The sequence below is a fragment of the Phoenix dactylifera genome, chromosome 17 (genome assembly GCF_051530095.1).
Source record: "Phoenix dactylifera cultivar Ajwa chromosome 17, Ajwa_hap1_PhDact_Kaust_v1.1, whole genome shotgun sequence".
NCBI lineage: Eukaryota > Viridiplantae > Streptophyta > Magnoliopsida > Arecales > Arecaceae > Phoenix > Phoenix dactylifera.
In genome coordinates, this window is record NC_143206.1 from 17,905,518 (window position 1) to 17,914,891 (window position 9,374).

Consider the following 9,374-nt stretch of genomic DNA (forward strand, 5'->3'; position numbering starts at 1 on the left):
CAAAACTGCGATACCCCCATCCCACGCCGAACAAGCAAACTCCTAGTCGGGAGACATCCCCAAGCCACCTTCCAGATGAAAAGTGCCACCCGTGGATGGTCAGGGAACGCGGGCCACATCTTTGAAACGTTTTCTGACGAAGGCTCTCGCGTGCCGGGGACGCGGGCCAAATAATCACGTGAACTGCACGCGACTAAATTTCATAATTATAATCTTATGCTGTCCGTGCAGCAATTGCTGATCTACCGCCGGTAATAGTACTTTTGAAAGTAGAAATTTTATAAAAAGCTATTTGCTGTTTGATAACTATATTTTTAAAGTGCTATACCACTTTAACATGTGTTGGTAGACAAACTGAGAAAGTACTTTTGGTATAACAAAATAACCATAAAAGACATTAAATAGTATTATACAGCAAAATAAAATATAATATATATTAATACATAAATATATGATATAGTATAATATTACTATAATATAAATATAATATTATTACATAATAATAATAATGGTCAAAAAAAAATAGCTTTCCGACCAGACCTAAAAGTATTTTTCTAAAAAGCTCCAAAATGAATCTTCACCCAAAAAACTGTTTTTAGCTTTATGAAAAAGCTAAAATAGCTTTCCAAAATTTTTACCAAACATCCCTATTTCATCTAAAAGTGTTTTTGTAAGGCCAAAAAATAGCCCTTCAAAAACTTCTCCAAACGGGGCCTTAGTATTTCTTCTGAATTGGCCTCGACTATTGCATTGCCTCAAAGATTAAAAGCTATGATCTAGGCTGATAAGGCCGGACACCAAGGCCAAAAATTAAGAAGAATAGTGCTGGTGAAGTCCATCAATGGAGACCGAAAATGTAGCATTTTACATGGCATAAACTTCTCTATGATCACAATGACAACAAAATTTGCAGAAAATAGTATTTCATTTACATTAGCAGAACAAGAATATATGCAATTTAATTGTGCACTAACATGGTTTGAGTTCCAAAGACTAGTCCCCAGCATTAAATATGAAAAAAACGAGCTCATCGCAGAATTAGCTATAGTTAATAACTAAAATGTTAGCTTGATAACTGATTAATATTACGAAAAATTGAAGATTGTTTGTCCAGCAATATAGTAGCTCGCAGTCTCATACGATTAGAGTTTCATTGCACATCTGCAAATCGCACAACCGACTCCAAATTTTCAAGCCCATTAAGAGGGTCCCATATGACCCTCTTACATCCTGATGAACTCAACCCATTTACATCGTATTTAGGCCCTTAAACCTTCCACTGTCTCGTTTCGGCCCGTAACACCTTCCCTCTTATCTTTCTCCGCCTCCGCCCCTCTCCGGCACCGCCGCAGCTGCCGGCTCCAATCTACTACAATGACTTCCTTGCGCTCCGCCATATCCTCCTCCCTCCCATCGATCCGCGCGGCGGTCAGCCGATCGAAGCGGGAAATGGTTCGGCGGGAGATGGAGAACTGCCACCTGGTGGCCGGGATCTGGTGCCATGGCCTCACGGTGAAGCAGCTCCAGGCCCTCCGCGGCGTCCTCCCGGAGACCACCAAGCTGGTGGTGGCGAAGAACACCCTCGTCGAGAATGCCGTCGAGGGCACCAAGTGGGAGCCCCCCTCAAGCCCTGCATCAAGGGCATGAACGCCTGGCTCTTCGTCCACTCCGACGAGATCCCCCCCGCCCTCAAGCCCTACCGAGACTTCCAGAAGGAGTGGAAGCTCGTCCTCAACTACTTCACCGGCGCCGTGTTCGAGGGCCGGCTCTACGGGCCCGACGACTTCCAGGCTCTCGAGACGATCGATGCCCACCCGGATGGAGTCGTATGCCTACCTCCTGGGCTGCCTCCAGACCCCGGCGATCTCGCTGGTCAGCACGCTGCAGTCGCCGGAGTGGGATGTCGAGAAGCCCGAGGGAGAGGGCGAGGCTGCTCCAGCCGCCGCCGCCCCGGCTGCCACCGATAAGTAACAACCGTAAGTTTGGTCCTCTTGTTTCCTTTCTTTCTTTCTGTAGCTGCTCATAAGTGCTGCAAATTTTTGGATGATCCTTTTGCGTGAAGATTGCTGCTTTCATGTTTATTGTATTGATTTTTTCCCATTTTCCTTTTTTTCGTTTAAAAATATAATTCTGCTTCCCTATCATCGCAAAAAATAAAAAAGAAAAAAAAAAAAAGAGAGAGAGAGATTTTGCTTTTTCTGCTGTACCTATGCTACTCATCATTCGGAGTTATTGAACGCAAGTATCAGAATACTTTAGAAATATAGTTATTAAATAATAAATAGTTTTTTTATAAAAATTTTACTTTCAAAAATACTACTTTTAATAATTCTATTTTCAACGGCTCTTCCAAATGGGGCCTGATCTCTTAATCAGCATGCCGAAGCCCAAATAATGTGCCTCTCATTGGCTACAAAATTTGGTGAGACACGTCTCAAGTCTCGACTCCCCCGAGGGCTTCCCAAAGTGTAACATTCCTACATCAAGGTAACATGCGGCCGGGACTGGCATGGCATCGGCCGGGCCAAACTTAGCATGGCGATTTATAGGAGCGCGGCCCGCGCCCACAAGAACATGTAAAAAGCCACGAGGAATGGAGGTAGGATGGCAATTTTCGTTTAGGAGAGGGACAGAACGTCGACAGCAGCTGCCTGGTATTGGGAGAGCGTGATGTTTTCTTCTTAAACATGTTCGGATTTTTTTTCTTCTTTTTTTGCGCCGCAAGTGCCCCTCCCGCCCATTTGTAGAGGGTGTGACTGAGATGCGCATCAACACCTTTGTGAGTCCTGGAAAATATTTGTCGGACTCTATTATTAGGATTCTACTTTTCATGTATGCATGCTAATCTCCTTTCTTAAAAAAAGACGTATACATGTTTCTATGTTAGGCTTGTATTCGTTCAAAGTGCTCCTGTTGATATTGGCACTCAACATAGTTACATCTTAGCATGCGTCGTGCACGATTATTCATCTGATGATGTTTGGTGTCGGTCGGGTGCAGTATGAAAATAAGGCGTGTTTAGTCCCGCAATAACAAGTCACCGAGGAGATTTTGGGTACTTATACAGAACTCAAAATTTACCTTTCAGCTAGCCATTTTAGATGAGGTGTTGGATTGCTACAAATGATGTCAGAGTAAACTCGGCCCATAGCCTATATGGATTATGGGACATTGCAACACGAGTTCATGGAGACAACTATGGGCCGATCGTAGTGCTTGTGATTAGATTTGAACTCTTAGTCTGACGAGGACGTCAAGACTTGAACGAGGGGAGTATGTGAGGATTTGTGCGGGCGTGTATTTAATTCCATATGGATTATTCGCCAAGAAAATCTTGAGTGAACTAAGAAACTCAAAAAAAAATTTATGGCTAGCCATTTTGGATGAGGTACTGAGTTGTCACATGCAGCCACTAATGAACTAGAATTAATTACAGTTCTATCACAAGATTATTGTTGGCTTTAGGACAATCATTAATGTTTGGTCATTCAACTCGTGATCAGGTAACCAGGAGCAATGTTTAAGCCTTCTCGAACCCCTCGTCCCAACGTTGAGCCACTGATTAACAAGAGAGAAAAGGAGAATTAGAAGATTCTACCATGGAAAATTTTTTGGTGGGTATCTGAAGGAACCTGACCTGGGCCAGCCCCAGGGCCGGCCCGAGCCCTAGGCGACTGAGGCGGTCGCCTAAGGCCCCGGGCCAATGGAAGGCCTCCGGGAGCAGAAGCTGGCTACGAGTCTTCCTCCTTGATGGAAGGGAGGTGGAGGGTTTCCTGGCCTGCAGAGGGCAATCGGGGAAGTTGGGGACAGTAGTTTTGTTTTGGGTGGAGAGAGAGAGAGAGAGAGAGAGAGAGAGAGAGGAGGGATTTGGTTGGCTTCATACACACCTGAAGCCACTCTTATCTTTCATCCCTTCTCTTTTTTGGTTTTGGTCTTGGTTTTCCTTCCCTCACATTACTCCTGATCCAGCTGGGCCATCAGGAAGAAAGATAGGGGGATTGGAGATGGACTTCTTGGAGGGTGGAGATTCTTTTAATTTTCTCCTCTCGGTTTCTTCTCCCCTCTTGGGTGGTAGAGAGAGAAAAGGAGGGAGGGGGTTGAATGGCTGCTGTGCCGTGATGTTGCAGTTGCAGCTTCGGTGCTCACTTGAAGGAGAGATGGTCTTTAGCAAAAGAAAAGGAGGGTAGAGAAAGAGAAGAAGGGAGGGGGGGTTGAATGGCTGCTGTTCCGTGATGTTGCAGGCTCACTTGAAGGGAAGATGGTGGGATGGGACTTTTATTAATTAGATGGAGTGAATTTCCCATAATGACCCTACTTTCTCTTGGACAAATTTTTTGACCGTGAAGCGCCATGGGATGGCCTTTTTCCTATTCTGCTCTCGCTTCACATGGTAAAGCGTATTGCCAAGAACAGTACCATATCCTTTTTTTTTAAGTATTTTTTTTTAATATTTTCATTCAAGAATTATATTAAACTGAAGAGGCTTTTTGTCGACCTTTATTAGATTCATGCATCTTTATTGAAATAGTGTACTTGACAGCAATCTATTTCCATAACATTTTTTTAAGTATTTTATATTTATTAAAAAAATTATTATTTAAAAAAAAGAGGCCCCATTTACTGAATTCGCCTTGGGCCCCCAGATGTATTGGGCCGCCCCTGGCCAGCCCACATCAGACATGAGCATAACTTTATTTTTCAGTAATCATCCAAATAAAATCACAGCATTCTAATAAGGTAGCTCGAAACAACTAAATTCGTTAATTTAAGAAGGAAACGACAGTATTTGAATCCCCTCGAGACACACACATGTAGTTCTCCAGTGACGTAGCCTTAATAACCGCATGTTTGTCTGAAGAAAACTAATAAGTAAACACATGAACATTTGTAGCCTGGTTATATTACCAGAGTCCAAGTGAGGGGAAAAAAATGTAGCAGTCGGTGTACGATTTTTTTTAAAAAAAAAAATAGTCCAGATGACCTAAGAATTTGCCATAAAGCTGTTCTAACTGATCAGATGCTATGCAAAATCCCAAAAAGCATGGACCAAGAGAATCCCAAAGAGGCAAAGGGCAGGGAAGAAGGGATGAGACCTTATCTCAGCTTGGAACCACACCAAGCAAGTTGAAAACCAGAAAAATAAAGATGAAAGATGAGAAAAGAGACAACCAAGGCCAGACGCGCAGGAAAAGAGGAAGATCCAAAGTAAAACGATAAGATTGCCTTTTGATGCCACCCGTGGATAACTTATAGTCCTTGGTATTCATCCCTTGCGAGCGGTGAATAAAGTTATTCCTCCTTTGGTTGGTCCTCCCTGTCCACCATTACTGCCATCTTGCAAAAAGTGAAGAAATGGTAATAAAGAGATGCAAACAAATTATATCCAAGGATAAAATTGATAGGGAAGATTGAGGCTGCAGGTGTAGTTTAAGTTAGTTCACTCTCCCCCTAAAATTACTTTTACCCTTACGTATCTTTTGGGCTTGTTGACTACATAATATTATTCAGGCTTTTAATCAGGTGTTTGGTTGGTTAGCTGGATAATTTTATGTTATCCACCTGCTAACTAATATCCAAAGGTTCAAAGGTCCTTGGAGGCATGTATTTCGCAGGATTATATAGCCACCATATAGCCACTATGTCAGCCATCTTGATAATGCATAGCTCTCCTTCATCTAGAAAATCTGAACATGTTACGTTCAGCGCGATATACAATTCAGTGCGAAAAGAAGGAGAGCTAGCTATCACTCCGAGATGGAAGATGTAGCGACTATCCAGGACTGTACAGTCTTCTACAATGCAAAATAAACATCATTGAGGATCCTGACGCCTATCCAAGAGTTTGGATCGTTCATGATATATATTTTGCATTGTATGGAGTTGTGCATGCTCGAACAACCACCATGGGACTTATTTCAGAAACAAAGGGCTTTCCCGCAATCCCGCAACCATATGTTAATGAGGCCAATAGAGAGTATTTGTGTTCTGAATATGTGGGGTGAGAGATTGTACTAGATCCCCCTATTTTCAAGATGAGCAAAGCAGTTCTCTGAGCGTAAACAACTGTCCATTGTGCAAAATACATACCATAGAGAATTCGAAGTTAGCATCCAAATATATGGCACCGGCTGTTGACATAACAAAGAAATGATAAAATAAAGAAGAGAAACATTAGAATTTGATGATATGACACCTATCATTATACTCCCATTAGAAACACTATGCTAACAAAAAAAAGGGATACATAAATGTAACCCATACACTATGGTATTATTATCCTTTATGATCACTTGCAGGTCATTATTTTGGACCATGTCCACAAACTGGTCAGTCGGATGAATGGAGCAAGTGCAGGTCGAACGAGAAGCTTGGTGGCGCTATCGCAGTAGGTGGTGATGATAGTGGGCCTACAAGAGCTGATGGACATAGAGGAGTTAATGAAGGAGTTGATGGAAGCAGTAGTAATGGACGACACTGAGGCGAAGCGGAAAAAGATGGGGATAGGGCGGAGGAGATGCTAGGAAAGGCGATGATATAGATGAGATTAGATGAAAAATTTATATCCTACGCCTGATGTACCAGCTCAACAGTACATCAGACCAATTCTTTTTCGCCACATGAGGGAGTCTAGCCACCTCAGTGTAAAAATAAAAAGAAAAAAAGAAATATTCAAGCACTCCATTGCTCTCTTGAGTGAATGGAACCTAACTACCTCCTCTCCTATGTAAATCACAGAGAGCTAGCACCATCTGTGTTGACTCTTTTCCAAGCATCCTCTTCCTCCTAAGCGCCACTCCTCTACTACGACCACTCTGCCCTCCTCTTGAGTGAATGACACCATTCACAAGCATCGCCTATGTTCTGAATCACCGTCCTCATCTTGATCCCAAGGCCACCCCTCATATCCTTCCCTTTCGTCTCTAACCGAGCATTCGACATGCGGTTGAAGATATTTTTCAGCAAGTGCCACTTTGGTGGTCCTCCGACATCGACATATACCATATGGATAGATCTCGCTTCTCAAAAAAGATAGGGATGTTGGCGTTGGTTGGCCGTCCAAAACGGATAAGACCGTCACGTCGGTTAACTTTTATGAATCTTCCATTAGATAACGCACGCAAATAAGATAAATGATACTGTGACAAACGACTCCAGCATTTTCCGTTGATGATGTCCGGTCCCACGCAGCTGGTCCTTCATTGCTGACGTGGATTATTAGATACTAACTTTAACATCATGGTGGATGGCCGGTCTATTTGTACATTCTTACGTCAGCACCCACTCAGATAAGGCCGTAAATTATCACAACACCAACCGGTCAAAATGTGATTGATCTTCCAACACCCGCGTCTCAGATACATGAAAGAGAGGTTCGCATGCATGCGAATGTGTCTAATCACATCCAACATCCTCCATTAGAATTATACAAGCACTGTTTTGAAGGGAACTTAATTTTATTATTTATTATTATTTATTTGTGCATAAGGAAAATGGAGCTAAAATTGGATCAGATACGATCGGATATCGGTATCATCATATTCATATTTATTTTGTTTGATGAATACGGATAAAGATATTAATGTTAGTCGAATACAAAAATTTATATCTATATTTATTTTAAAACGGATGTTGATACAGGTTGGATATTGGAAGTATGGACATAGATATAGATATAAGTCGGTTAATTAAACTTTATGAGGATAGAATCAAGGATATTATCTAGTGGATGGTAAATTAAATCAATAATTTATAAATATGGTTATTTTATTTTTTAAAAAAAAATTATGAGTGCTATATACTATTAAAAAGAATTACAAATAGAATCAAATATTTGGAAATAGATCTAATAGTGTCTATCTGTATTTTTATCCTTTTTTTTTTGACAGATATGGGTATGGATATTAGTCGAGTGCTCAAATTTCTATTTATATTTATATAGATTCAGATGCAAAACTAGATCTGAACTGATTTTATTGGAGAGTGAGTTTTGTCCGTATCCCATAGAGGATGATTCTAGCCTTGCACGTATACCCCAAACTCGCCAAAGTAGGTCCAATGAGAACAAGTGGATGTGACCAGATTCATCAAGTGGTCCTGCTTGTCCATAGCTAAATCTTGGACTGAATCTCTAAACCCTGGTACAGGTATATGGATGAGTTATGAACTGAACTAAATCTCCAAGCATCCATCCATGATCTATCATTTGGAACCCAATCTCCATGATCCATCCATGATGGGTGGTACGCATATCCACCAAAATGAGGCACTCCACCGAGCACCTATGGCCTATCATTTCCATGTCACAAGATATACCAAGCATGCATACAAAGTCATTATTATTTATATGTATGTGGTTAGTCACTGCATAAAAAGACTTATTAATGACATCAAGCTCAGAACTATATTTGAATTTCTAAATAAATTTTATTTTAGTTTCAAAATAAATTATTCAATAATTATTTTATATTTTTTGAATGAACACATGTTCTAGGATCTTCTTAGAGGTGTCTCTAAGAGAAACATCTCTTGGGTCATAAATCTAAGAGATACATTTTTTGGCAGCGTATCCCTTGATTTAAACTCAGAAGACATCTCTTAAATTGCTAGCTAAGTGCAAAAGATATATGCTTGCATTAAAGAAATACAATTTGTCCAGGGAACATACCTATTAAATGAAGGAATGTAATCCTCCACTTTGAGACACCTATTCACTTGCATCTCATCCATCTATAAACATTGTATGTGTAAACTCTATCCCATTCAACTCAAGATCCAAAAGTAAAAGAACAAGGGTGGATTACCACCTTTGTCTTTGTGAGATTTTGGAGTGCAAGTGAGTTAGGTGTGTATATATTGGGCTTACTATCTAACTAGGCGTGCATAAAGAGAGATTTTGTTGTATGTTGTGAGTATATGCATAAATTTTATTCTGGAGAAAGTGCCTTCTATGGCGTGCCTTGAACTGAGTTCTATTCCCTAACTTCTTATTCCTTTTGCTTACTATGATCATTGTAGAATTCTATATCATTTTTTTTTTTTGCTGAATCGAAAGTATCATACTACACAAGTACGAATACGGCCAAGCAAATCAAAAAGCAGTATATTTCGGAGAGCACTAGGCAACTCCGCCTCATAGTAGAATTCTATATCATTTGAAGAAACGCTATTAGTATGAAAATGGGACGTCCACCAGGTAGTTACCTCCAGTCCGAGGTTGGTTGTTTTGTTTGCATTGCAAAGCTTTAGTAATTCAATTAAATGCTATGCATGGATAAGGTGATGGATAATATTATTATTATGATCAAGTGCGCCCTTGTCTATTGGAAGGCCCCATATGCCTCGTACAAGACTATGAGCCTCATGAGATTGAGGAA

At 40.9% G+C, this 9,374-nt stretch overlaps 1 long non-coding RNA gene and 1 pseudogene across 1 annotated transcript; one reads left to right on the forward strand and one right to left on the reverse strand.

The window, feature by feature from the left end:
- The first annotated feature begins 1,374 nt into the window (after window positions 1–1,374).
- LOC103706733 (large ribosomal subunit protein uL10c-like) lies at window positions 1,375–2,054 on the forward strand (annotated as a pseudogene).
- Window positions 2,055–4,738: 2,684 nt separating this feature from the next.
- LOC148699679 (uncharacterized) lies at window positions 4,739–7,505 on the reverse strand. Its single transcript, XR_015974421.2, has 2 exons — window positions 6,713–7,505; window positions 4,739–5,327 (listed from the first exon to the last, which is right to left on the reverse strand). It is a non-coding gene; the product is annotated as an uncharacterized LOC148699679 (long non-coding RNA).
- Between the last annotated feature and the right edge of the window lie 1,869 nt (window positions 7,506–9,374).